Raw genomic sequence first — 13,116 nt, forward strand, 5'->3', positions numbered from 1 at the left:
CCTATCCGGCCACATGTCACTGTCCCCCGGCCAGACTTGGCGGCAAGTCCCGGGGAGGAACAAGCCCATGGAAGTAGGAGCTCCGACTTCCAAAGTGATGACGTCAGCGGGAGCAGCCGCTCGGCCGTATCCGGCGGCATGTCACTGTTCCCCGGCCAGACTTGGCGGCAAGTCCCGGGGACGAACAAGCCCATGGAAGTAGGGGCTCAGCGGGAGCAGCCAGTTGGCCTATCCGGCCACATGTCACTGTCCCCCGGCCAGACTTGGCGGCAAGTCCCGGGGAGGAACAAGCCCATGGAAGTAGGAGCTCCTACTTCCAAAGCGATGACGTCAGCGGGAGCAGCCGCTCGGCCGTATCCGGCGGCATGTCACTGTTCCCCGGCCAGACTTGGCGGCAAGTCCCGGGGGACGAACAAGCCCATGGAAGTAGGGGCTCAGCGGGAGCAGCCAGTTGGCCTATCCGGCCACATGTCACTGTCCCCCGGCCAGACTTGGCGGCAAGTCCCGGGGAGGAACAAGCCCATGGAAGTAGGAGCTCCTACTTCCAAAGCGATGACGTCAGCGGGAGAAGCCGCTCGGCCTATCCGGCCACATGTCACCGTCCCCCGGCCACACTTGGCTATAGGTCCCGGGGAGGAATAATGCCCATGGAAGTAGGAGCTCCTACTTCCAAAGGGGCAAGTCAGCGGGAGCAGCCACTTGGCCTATTCGGCCAAGTTTCACTGTTCCCCGGCCACACTTGGCTGTAGGTCCCGGAGAGGAATAATGCCCATGGAAGTAAGAGCTCCTACCTCCAAAGGGGCAAGTCAGCGGGAGAAGCCACTTGGCCTATCCGGCCACATGTCACTGTCCCCCGGCCAAGCTTGGCTGTAGGTCCCGGGGAGGAATAATGCCCATGGAAGTAGGAGCTCCTACTTCCAAAGGGGCAAGTCAGCGGAAGAAGCCACTAGTTCTATCCGGCCAAGAGTCACTGTTCCCCGGCCTTACTTGGCAGTAGGTCCCGGGGAGGAATAATGCCCATGGAAGTAGGAGCTCCTACTTCCAAAGGGGCAAGTCAGCGGGAGAAGCCACTTGGCCTATCCGGCCAAGAGTCACTGTTCCCCGGCCACTCTTGGCAGTAGGTCCCGGGGAGGAATAATGCCCATGGAAGTAGGAGCTCCTACTTCCAAAGGGGCAAGTCAGCGGGAGAAGCCACTAGTTCTATCCGGCCAAGAGTCACTGTTCCCCGGCTACACTTGGCAGTAGGTCCCGGGGAGGAATAATGCCCATGGAAGTAGGAGCTACTACCTCCAAAGGGTGAAGACACTTGGCTCTAAGTCCCCGAGAGGTATACTGCCCATGGGAGTAAGAGCTCCTACTTCCAAAGGGGCAAGTCAGCGGGAGAAGCCACTTGGCCTACCCGGCCAAGAGTCACTGTTCCCCGGCCACACTTGGCAGTAGGTCCCGGGGAGGAATAATGCCCATGGAAGTAGGAGCTCCTACTTCCAAAGGGGCAAGTCAGCGGGAGAAGCCACTTGGCCTACCCGGCCAAGAGTCACTGTTCCCCGGCCACACTTGGCAGTAGGTCCCGGGGAGGAATAATGCCCATGGAAGTAGGAGCTCCTACTTCCAAAGGGGCAAGTCAGCGGGAGAAGCCACTTGGCCTATCCGGCCACATGTCACTGTCCCCCGGCCACACTTGGCTGTAGGTCCCGGGGTGGAATAATGCCCATGGAAGTAGGAGCTCCTACTTCCAAAGGGGCAAGTCAGCGGGAGCAGCCACTTGGCCTATCCGGCCAAGTGTCACTGTTCCCCGGCCACACTTGGCTGTAGGTCCCGGAGAGGAATAATGCCCATGGAAGTAAGAGCTCCTACCTCCAAAGGGTGAAGACACTTGGCTCTAAGTCCCCGAGAGGTATACTGCCCATGGAAGTGAGAGCTCCTACTTCCAAAGGGGCAAGTCAGCGGGAGAAGCCACTTGGCCTATCCGGCCAAGAGTCACTGTTCCCCGGCCACACTTGGCAGTAGGTCCCGGGGAGGAATAATGCCCATGGAAGTAAGAGCTCCTACTTCCATAGGGGCAAGTCAGCGGGAGAAGCCACTTGGCCTATCCGGCCAAGAGTCACTGTTCCCCGGCCACACTTGGCAGTAGGTCCCGGGGAGGAATAATGCCCATGGAAGTAGGAGCTCCTACTTCCAAAGGGGCAAGTCAGCGGGAGAAGCCACTTGGCCTATCCGGCCACATGTCACTGTCCCCCGGCCACTCTTGGCTGTAGGTCCCGGGAGGAATAATGCCCATGGAAGTAGGAGCTCCTACTTCCAAAGGGGCAAGTCAGCGGGAGAAGCCACTTGGACTATCCGGCCAAGAGTCACTGTTCCCCGGCCACACTTGGCAGTATGTCCCGGGGAGGAATAATGCCCATGGAAGTGGGAGCTCCTACTTCCAAAGGGGCAAGTCGGCGGGAGAAGCCACTTGGCCTATCCGGCCAAGAGTCACTGTTCCCCGGCCACACTTGGCAGTAGGTCCCGGGGAGGAATAATGCCCATGGAAGTAAGAGCTCCTACTTCCAAAGGGGCAAGTCAGCGGGAGAAGCCACTTGGCCTATCCGGCCAAGAGTCACTGTTCCCCGGCCACACTTGGCAGTAGGTCCCGGGGAGGAATAATGCCCATGGAAGTAAGAGCTCCTACTTCAATAGGGGCAAGTCAGCGGGAGAAGCCACTTGGCCTATCCGGCCAAGAGTCACTGTTCCCCGGCCACACTTGGCAGTAGGTCCCGGGGAGGAATAATGCCCATGGAAGTAGGAGCTCCTACCTCCAAAGGGTGAAGACACTTGGCTCTAAGTCCCCGAGAGGTATAATGCCCATGGAAGTAAGAGCTCCTACTTCCAAAGGGGCAAGTCAGCGGGAGAAGCCACTTGGCCTATCCGGCCAAGAGTCACTGTTCCCCGGCCACACTTGGCTGTAGGTCCCGGGGAGGAATAATGCCCATGGAAGTAGGAGCTCCTACTTCCAAAGGGGCAAGTCAGCGGGAGAAGAGCCACTTGGCCTATCCGGCCAAGAGTCACTGTTCCCCGGCCACACTTGGCAGTAGGTCCCGGGGAGGAATAATGCCCATGGAAGTAGGAGCTACTACCTCCAAAGGGTGAAGACACTTGGCTCTAAGTCCCCGAGAGGTATACTGCCCATGGGAGTAAGAGCTCCTACTTCCAAAGGGGCAAGTCAGCGGGAGAAGCCACTTGGCCTATCCGGCCAAGAGTCACTGTTCCCCGGCCACACTTGGCAGTAGGTCCCGGAGAGGAATAATGCCCATGGAAGTAGGAGCTCCTACTTCCAAAGGGGCAAGTCAGCGGGAGAAGCCACTTGGCCTACCCGGCCAAGAGTCACTGTTCCCCGGCCACACTTGGCAGTAGGTCCCGGGGAGGAATAATGCCCATGGAAGTAGGAGCTCCTACTTCCAAAGGGGCAAGTCAGCGGGAGAAGCCACTTGGCCTATCCGGCCACATGTCACTGTCCCCCGTCCACACTTGGCTGTAGGTCCCGGGGTGGAATAATGCCCATGGAAGTAGGAGCTCCTACTTCAAAAGGGGCAAGTCAGCGGGAGCAGCCACTTGGCCTACCCGGCCAAGTGTCACTGTTCCCCGGCCACACTTGGCTGTAAGTCCCGGAGAGGAATAATGCCCATGGAAGTAAGAGCTCCTACCTCCAAAGGGCGAAGACACTTGGCTCTAAGTCCCCGAGAGGTATACTGCCCATGGAAGTGAGAGCTCCTACTTCCAAAGGGGCAAGTCAGCGGGAGAAGCCACTTGGCCTATCCGGCCAAGAGTCACTGTTCCCCGGCCACTCTTGGCTGTAGGTCCCGGGGAGGAATAATGCCCATGGAAGTAGGAGCTACTACCTTCAAAGGGGCAAGTCAGCGGGAGAAGCCACTTGGCTTATCCGGCCAAGAGTCACTGTTCCCGGCCACAATTTGCAGTATGTCCCGGGGAGGAATAATGCCCATGGAAGTAGGAGCTACTACCTCCAAAGGGTGAAGACACTTGGCTCTAAGTCCCCGAGTGGTATACTGCCCATGGAAGTAAGAGCTCCTACTTCCATAGGGGCAAGTCAGCGGGAGAAGCCACTTGGCCTATCCGGCCAAGAGTCACTGTTCCCCGGCCACACTTGGCAGTAGGTCCCGGGGAGGAATAATGCCCATGGAAGTAGGAGCTCCTACTTCCAAAGGGGCAAGTCAGCGGGAGAAGCCACTTGGCCTATCCGGCCAAGAGTCACTGTTCCCCGGCCACTCTTGGCTGTAGGTCCCGGGGAGGAATAATGCCCATGGAAGTAGGAGCTACTACCTCCAAAGGGGCAAGTCAGCGGGAGAAGCCACTTGGCCTATCCGGCAAAGAGTCACTGTTCCCCGGCCACACTTGGCAGTATGTCCCGGGGAGGAATAATGCCCATGGAAGTAGGAGCTACTACCTCCAAAGGGGCAAGTCAGCGGGAGAAGCCACTTGGCCTATCCGGCAAAGAGTCACTGTTCCCCGGCCACACTTGGCTGTAGGTCGAGGGGAGGAATAATGCCCATGGAAGTAGGAGCTCCTACTTCCAAAGGGGCAAGTCAGCGGGAGAAGCCACTTGGCCTATCCGGCAAAGAGTCACTGTTCCCCGGCCACACTTGGCTGTAGGTCCCGGGGGAGGAATAATGCCCATGGAAGTAGGAGCTCCTACTTCCAAAGGGGCAAGTCAGCGGGAGAAGCCACTTGGCCTATCCGGCCAAGAGTCACTGTTCCCCGGCCACACTTGGCAGGAGGTCCCGGGGAGGAATAATGCCCATGGAAGTAGGAGCTCCTACTTCCAAAGGGTCAAGTCAGCGGGAGAAGCCACTTCGCCTACCCGGCCAAGTGTCACTGTCCCCCGGCCACACTTGGCAGTAGGTCCCGGGGAGGAATAATGCCCATGGAAGTAGGAGCTCCTACTTCCAAAGGGGCAAGTCAGCGGGAGAAGCCACTTCGCCTACCCGGCCGAGTGTCACTGTCCCCCGGCCAGACTTGGCGGCAAGTCCCCGGGAGGAATAATGCCCATGGAAGTAGGAGCTCCTACTTCCAAAGGGGCAAGTCAGCGGGAGAAGCCACTTGGCCTATCCGGCCACATGTCACTGTCCCCCGGCCAGACTTGGCGGCAAGTCCCGGGGAGGAATAATGCCCATGGAAGTAGGAGCTCCTACTTCCAAAGGGGCAAGTCAGCGGGAGAAGCCACTTCGCCTACCCGGCCAAGTGTCACTGTCCCCCGGCCAGACTTGGCGGCAAGTCCCGGGGAGGAATAATGCCCATGGAAGTAGGAGCTCCTACTTCCAAAGGGGCAAGTCAGCGGGAGAAGCCACTTGGCCTACCCGGCCAAGTGTCACTGTCCCCCGGCCAGACTTGGCGGCAAGTCCCGGGGAGGAATAATGCCCATGGAAGTAGGAGCTCACTTGGCTCTACGTCTTCGAGAGGTATAATGCCCATGGAAGTAAGAGCTCCTACTTCCAAAGGGGCAAGTCAGCGGGAGAAGCCACTTCGCCTACCCGGCCAAGTGTCACTGTCCCCCGGCCAGACTTGGCGGCAAGTCCCGGGGAGGAATAATGCCCATGGAAGTAGGAGCTCACTTGGCTCTAAGTCTTCGAGAGGTATAATGCCCATGGAAGTAAGAGCTCCTACTTCCAAAGGGGCAAGTCAGCGGGAGAAGCCACTTCGCCTACCCGGCCAAGTGTCACTGTCCCCGGCCAGACTTGGCGGCAAGTCCCGGGGAGGAATAATGCCCATGGAAGTAGGAGCTCCTACTTCCAAAGGGGCAAGTCAGCGGGAGAAGCCACTTCGCCTACCCGGCCAAGTGTCACTGTCCCCCGGCCAGACTTGGCGGCAAGTCCCGGGGAGGAATAATGCCCATGGAAGTAGGAGCTCCTACTTCCAAAGGGGCAAGTCAGCGGGAGAAGCCACTTCGCCTACCCGGCCAAGTGTCACTGTCCCCCGGCCAGACTTGGCGGCAAGTCCCGGGGAGGAATAATGCCCCATGGAGCTCGGGCAGACTAGAAGTAACCTCGTCTGCCCGCTGGAGGGCGCCCTTCCCGGAGCGGAGGGGACCCCCTTGGCCACCAAGTGCAAGCCGAGTTTGGAGCTCGAAACCCGGCCACGCTTGGTCGTAGGTCCCGGTGAGGAACATGGCCATGGAAGTCGGAGCTCAAACCTCCAAACTGACCTCAGCCGGAGCACTTGCTGAGGCTGCCCGGGCATGGGTTACTGTTCCCCGGGCACACTTGGTCGTAGGTCCAAGTGTGGAACGTGTCCATGGAAGTTGAAGTGAAGAGAACCGCGAAAGGGAGTTTTTGCGCGAAGCCGCGGCCGAGGAGGGCTCACCGATCCCGGCGTGATTTCTGCCAGGCCCGGTACCCAAACCGAACTCCGCATGGTGGCTGGATCCGCGACCCTGGAACCCTGGGCCGGGAGCCTAGGGGCGAGAGGGGCCCCATGGAGCTCGGGCAGACTAGAAGTACCCTCGTCTGCCCGCTGGAGGGCGCCCTTCCCGGAGCGGAGGGGACCCCCCAAGCGACCAAGTGCAAGCCGAGTTTGGAGCTCGAAACCCGGCCACACTTGGTAGTATGTCCCGGTGAGGAACATGCCCATGGAAGTAAGAGCTCAGCGGGAGCAGCCACTCAGGCTACACGGGAATGTGTCACTGTCCCCCGGCCAAGACTTGGCGGCAAGTCCCGGGGAAGGAATAGTTCCCATGGAAGTAGCTCAGCGGGAGCAGCCACTCAGGCTACCCGGGAATGTGTCACTGTCCCCCGGCCAAGACTTGGCGGCAAGTCCCGGGGAGGAATAGTTCCCATGGAAGTAGCTCAGCGGGAGCAGCCACTCAGGCTACCCGGGAATGTGTCACTGTCCCCCGGCCAGACTTGGCGGCAGGTCCCGGGGAGGAATAGTGCTCATGGAAGTAGCTCAGCGGGAGCAGCTGCTGAGGCTACCCGGGAATGTGTCACTGTCCCTCGGCCACACTTGGTCGTTGATTCCTGATGAGGAACATGCCCATGGAACTAAAGAGTTCAGCGGGAGCAGCCGCTCAGGCTACCCGGGAATGTGTCACTGTCCCCCGGCCAGACTTGGCGGCAGGTCCCGGGGAGGAATAGTGCCCATGGAAGTCGGAGCTCCAACCTCCAAGTTGACCTCAGCGGGAGCAGCCGCTGAGGCTACCCGGGCCTGGGTGACTGTTCCCCGGCCACACTTGGTCGGAGGTCCCGGTGTGGAACATGCCCATGGAAGTTGAAGGGAAGAGAACCGCGAAAGGGAGTTTGGAGGCTGAGCCGCGGCCGAGGAGGTCTCACCGATCCCGGCGTGATTCCAGCCAGGCCCGGTACCCTATACCGAACTCGACAGGGTGGCTGTATCCGGGACCCTGGAACCCTGGGCGGGGAGCCTAGGGGCGAGAGGGGCCCCATGGAGCTCGGGCAGACTAGAAGTACCCTCGTCTGCCCGCTGGAGGGCGCCCTTCCCGGAGCGGAGGGGACCCCCCAAGCGACCAAGTGCAAGCCGAGTTTGGAGCTCGAAACCCGGCCACACTTGGTAGTATGTCCCGGTGAGGAACATGCCCATGGAAGTAAGAGCTCAGCGGGAGCAGCCACTCAGGCTACCCGGGAATGTGTCACTGTCCCCGGCCAGACTTGGCGGCAGGTCCCGGGGAGGAATAGTGCCCATGGAAGTAGCCCAGCGGGAGCAGCCGCTCAGGCTACCCGGGAATGTGTCACTGTCCCCCGGCCAGACTTGGCGGCAGGTCCCGGGGAGGAATAGTGCTCATGGAAGTAGCTCAGCGGGAGCAGCTGCTGAGGCTACCCGGGAATGTGTCACTGTCCCTGGGCCACACTTGGTCGTTGGTTCCTGATGAGGAACATGCCCATGGAAGTAAGAGTTCAGCGGGAGAAGCCGCTCAAGCTACCCGGGAATGTGTCACTGTCCCCCGGCCAGACTTGGCGGCAGGTCCGGGGAGGAATAGTGCCCATGGAAGTCGGAGCTCCAACCTCCAAGTTGACCTCAGCGGGAGCAGCCGCTGAGGCTACCCGGGCATGGGTGACTGTTCCCCGGCCACACTTGGTCGGAGGTCCCGGTGTGGAACATGCCCATGGAAGTTGAAGGGAAGAGAACCGCGAAAGGGAGTTTGGAGGCTGAGCCGCGGCCGAGGAGGTCTCACCGATCCCGGCGTGATTCCAGCCAGGCCCGGTACCCTATACCGAACTCGGCAGGGTGGCTGTATCCGGGACCCTGGAACCCTGGGCGGGGAGCCTAGGGGCGAGAGGGGCCCCATGGAGCTCGGGCAGACTAGAAGTACCCTCGTCTGCCCGCTGGAGGGCGCCCTTCCCGGAGCGGAGGGGACCCCCAAGCGACCAAGTGCAAGCCGAGTTTGGAGCTCGAAACCCGGCCACACTTGGTAGTATGTCCCGGTGAGGAACATGCCCATGGAAGTAAGAGCTCAGCGGGAGCAGCCACTCAGGCTACCCGGCAATGTGTCACTGTCCCCCGGCCAAGACTTGGCGGCAAGTCCCGGGGAGGAATAGTGCCCATGGAAGTAGCTCAGCGGGAGCAGCCGCTCAGGCTACCCGGGAATGTGTCACTGTCCCCCGGCCAGACTTGGCGGCAGGTCCCGGGGAGGAATAGTGCTCATGGAAGTAGCTCAGCGGGAGCAGCCACTCAGGCTAACCGGGAATGTGTCACTGTCCCTGGGCCACACTTGGTCGTTGGTTCCTGATGAGGAACATGCCCATGGAAGTAAGAGTTCAGCGGGAGCAGCCGCTCAGGGCTACCCGGGAATGTGTCACTGTCCCCGGCCAGACTTGGCGGCAGGTCCCGGGGAGGAATAGTGCCCATGGAAGTCGGAGCTCCAACCTCCAAGTTGACCTCAGCGGGAGCAGCCGCTGAGGCTACCCGGGCATGGGTGACTGTTCCCCGGCCACACTTGGTCGGAGGTCCCGGTGTGGAACATGCCCATGGAAGTTGAAGGGAAGAGAACCGCGAAAGGGAGTTTGGAGGCTGAGCCGCGGCCGAGGAGGTCTCACCGATCCCGGCGTGATTCCAGCCAGGCCCGGTACCCTATACCGAACTCGGCAGGGTGGCTGTATCCGGGACCCTGGAACCCTGGGCGGGGAGCCTAGGGGCGAGAGGGGCCCCATGGAGCTCGGCAGACTAGAAGTACCCTCGTCTGCCCGCTGGAGGGCGCCCTTCCCGGAGCGGAGGGGACCCCCAAGCGACCAAGTGCAAGCCGAGTTTGGAGCTCGAAACCCGGCCACACTTGGTAGTATGTCCCGGTGAGGAACATGCCCATGGAAGTAAGAGCTCAGCGGGAGCAGCCACTCAGGCTACCCGGCAATGTGTCACTGTCCCCCGGCCAAGACTTGGCGGCAAGTCCCGGGGAGGAATAGTGCCCATGGAAGTAGCTCAGCGGGAGCAGCCGCTCAGGCTACCCGGGAATGTGTCACTGTCCCCCGGCCGGACTTGGCGGCAGGTCCCGGGGAGGAATAGTGCTCATGGAAGTAGCTCAGCGGGAGCAGCCACTCAGGCTAACCGGGAATGTGTCACTGTCCCTGGGCCACACTTGGTCGTTGGTTCCTGATGAGGAACATGCCCATGGAAGTAAGAGTTCAGCGGGAGCAGCCGCTCAGGGCTACCCGGGAATGTGTCACTGTCCCCCGGCCAGACTTGGCGGCAGGTCCCGGGGAGGAATAGTGCCCATGGAAGTCGGAGCTCCAACCTCCAAGTTGACCTCAGCGGGAGCAGCCGCTGAGGCTACCCGGGCATGGGTGACTGTTCCCCGGCCACACTTGGTCGGAGGTCCCGGTGTGGAACATGCCCATGGAAGTTGAAGGGAAGAGAACCGCGAAAGGGAGTTTGGAGGCTGAGCCGCGGCCGAGGAGGTCTCACCGATCCCGGCGTGATTCCAGCCAGGCCCGGTACCCTATACCGAACTCGGCAGGGTGGCTTTATCCGGGACCCTGGAACCCTGGGCGGGGAGCCTAGGGGCGAGAGGGGCCCCATGGAGCTCGGGCAGACTAGAAGTACCCTCGTCTGCCCGCTGGAGGGCGCCCTTCCCGGAGCGGAGGGGACCCCCCAAGCGACCAAGTGCAAGCCGAGTTTGGAGCTCGAAACCCGGCCACACTTGGTAGTTGGTCCCGGTGAGGAACATGCCCATGGAAGTAAGAGCTCAGCGGGAGAAGCCACTCAGGCTACCCGGGAATGTGTCACTGTCCCCCGGCCAAGACTTGGCGGCAAGTCCCGGGGAGGAATAGTGCCCATGGAAGTAGCTCAGCGGGAGCAGCCACTCAGGCTACCCGGGAATGTGTCACTGTCCCTCGGCCACACTTGGTCGTAGGTCCCGGTGAGGAACATGCCCATGGAAGTCGGAGCTCCAACCTCCAACCGGGTGAAGCCTCCGAGAGCTAGCCGGGAATAGGGCGCCAATCCCGGCTACCGCCCTCCAGGCTTGCCCCGGTCGAAAGACCTACGTCCTCGCACCAGCACAAGCGCAAAAATTTTCTAAGTGTGGGAGAACCGAGGACCCGCCCGGTGGCACTCTGCCTCTCGCTGCCGCCCTCCTGGAAGCGTCCTCGGTCACTGTGTGTGCGGCAGATATCAGAGCTCCGGAAAGGTGAAAAAGAACCGGTAAGAGGGCGAATCCGGCAGCTCCCTGCCGGGCGAGGACCACCGCGAGCGGCGGGGACGTCAGACGGGAGACGCGCGGCGGACCTTCCGTCGGAGTGCCTGGGATTTTGACCTCGGAGAAGTTCGAAAAAATTATGCGGTCGGAGCTGTCTGCCCGGCCGGGGAAGGCTCACCGCCGGCGGCTGCCAACCCCTGGCTTGCCCGCTGGATGCCCTTTCGGAGGCTGCTGAAAAAGAACTGTCAGGCGGGCACCTCTCGGAAGAACCGCAGACCAAAACGACCGGTAAAAATTTTGGGCGATCCGACACGTAGTGCACCTTCGGCGGCAGAGAAAAGCAGCAAAAATACCGGTCAGAGAAGGGGAGTTTTGGTCGACTCTGCCAGGTTTTTGCACTAAGTCAGATCCGTAATGCCAGCGGGACTGAGTCGCTTTTGCGTGCCGTGGTCCTGGAGGCCTGCTCGGACAGAGCGGTCCTTCGGGTCCCGCGGGAAGGGCATTTCATGTTCCTCTGCGGGAGGTGATCCATTTTCTGCGGGAAATGGCGAGCCCCTTCGGCTACAAGAGTGTGTAGGTCCCGCTCAACAGTCTACGTCCTTAACCATCGGGGACTTTGTAGATTTTGCCAAAATCGCTCTCCGCAGAACAGAGCGTGAGGTCTCCGCGGCGGAGGCCGGAAAAGGTGCGAGGTGAGCGGCATGGTATGACTGGGCTCGTGCCGCTCACTGCTACCCGGAGCGTGGCGCCCTCCGGGTAAAAAGCTAGCCGGGGCGAGTAGGTGGGTTGACGGGCGCATAAGCAACGCCGTCCCCGCCGTACAAGGTGCCGGTGGCCTGGCGAACCACCGGCGTAAGGCTAGCCAGGGCGTACCGCGGGGCAGAGGGCGCATAAGCCACGCTCTCTCTCCATCCCACCAGCACAAGCGAAAAATTTTCAAAGTGTGGGAGAACCGGCTTCCCGACCGGTGGCACTCTGCCTCTCTCTGCCGCCCTCCTGGAAGCGTCCTCGGTCACTCGGAGTACGGCAGATTTAAGAGCTCCGGAATGGTGAAAAAGAACCGGAGAGAGGGCGACTCCGGCTTCTCTCTGCCGGGCGAGGACCACCGCAGGCGGCGGGGACCTCTGACAGGAGGCGGCGCTGCGGGCAGGCTTTCTAAGTGCCTGGGCTTTTGGCCTCGGCGAAAGTCGAAAAAATTATGCGGTCGGAGCTTTCTGCCCCGGCCGGGGAAGGCTCACCGCCGGCGGCTGCCAACCCCTGGCTTGCCCGCTGGATGCCCTTTCGGAGGCTGCTGAAAAAGAACTGTCAGGCGGGCACCTCTCGGAAGAACCGCAGACCAAAACGACCGGTAAAAATTTTGGGCGATCCGACCCGTAGTGCACCTTCGGCGGCAGAGAAAAGCAACAAAAATACCGGTCAGAGAAGGGGAGTTTTGGTCGACTCTGCCAGGTTTTTGCACTAAGTCAGATCCGTAATGCCAGCGGGACTGAGTCGCTTTTGCGTGCCGTGGTCCTGGAGGCCTGCTCGGACAGAGCGGTCCTTCGGGTCCCGCGGGAAGGGGCATTTCATGTTCCTCTGCGGGAGGTGATCCATTTTCTGCGGGAAATGGCGAGCCCCTTCGGCTACAAGAGTGTGTAGGTCCCGCTCAACAGTCTACGTCCTTAACCATCGGGGACTTTGTAGATTTTGCCCAAAATCGCTCTCCGCAGAACAGAGCGTGAGGTCTCCGCGGCGGAGGCCGGAAAAGGTGCGAGGTGAGCGGCATGGTATGACTGGGCTCGTGCCGCTCACTGCTACCCGGAGCGTGGCGCCCTCCGGGTAAAAGGCTAGCCGGGGCGAGTAGGTGGGATGACGGGCGCATAAGCAACGCCGTCCCCGCCGTACAAGGTGCCGGTGGCCTGGCGAACCACCGGCGTAAGGCTAGCCAGGGCGTACCGCGGGGCAGAGGGCGCATAAGCCACGCTCTCTCTCCATCCCACCAGCACAAGCGAAATATTTTCAAAGTGTGGGAGAACCGGCTTCCCGACCGGTGGCACTCTGCCTCTCGCTGCCGCCCTCCTGGAAGCGTCCTCGGTCACTCGGAGTACGGCAGATTTAAGAGCTCCGGAATGGTGAAAAAGAACCGGAGAGAGGGCGACTCCGGCTTCTCTCTGCCGGGCGAGGACCACCGCAGGCGGCGGGGACGTCTGACAGGAGACGGCGCTGCGGGCAGGCTTTAAAAGTGCATGGGGTTTTGGCCTCGGCAAAAGTCGAAAAAATTATGCGGTCGGAGCTGTCTGCCCCGGCCGGGGAAGGCTCACCGCCGGCGGCTGCCAACCCCTGGCTTGCCCGCTGGATGGCCTTTCGGAGGCTTCTGAAAAAGAACTGTCAGGCGGCACCTCTCGGAAGAACCGCAGACCAAAACGACCGGTAAAAATTTTGGGCGATCCGACCCGTAGTGCACCTTCGGCGGCAGAGAAAAGCAACAAAAATACCGGTCA

Source organism: Engystomops pustulosus, unplaced genomic scaffold, assembly GCF_040894005.1.
Source record: "Engystomops pustulosus unplaced genomic scaffold, aEngPut4.maternal MAT_SCAFFOLD_465, whole genome shotgun sequence".
Taxonomy (NCBI): Eukaryota; Metazoa; Chordata; class Amphibia; order Anura; family Leptodactylidae; genus Engystomops; species Engystomops pustulosus.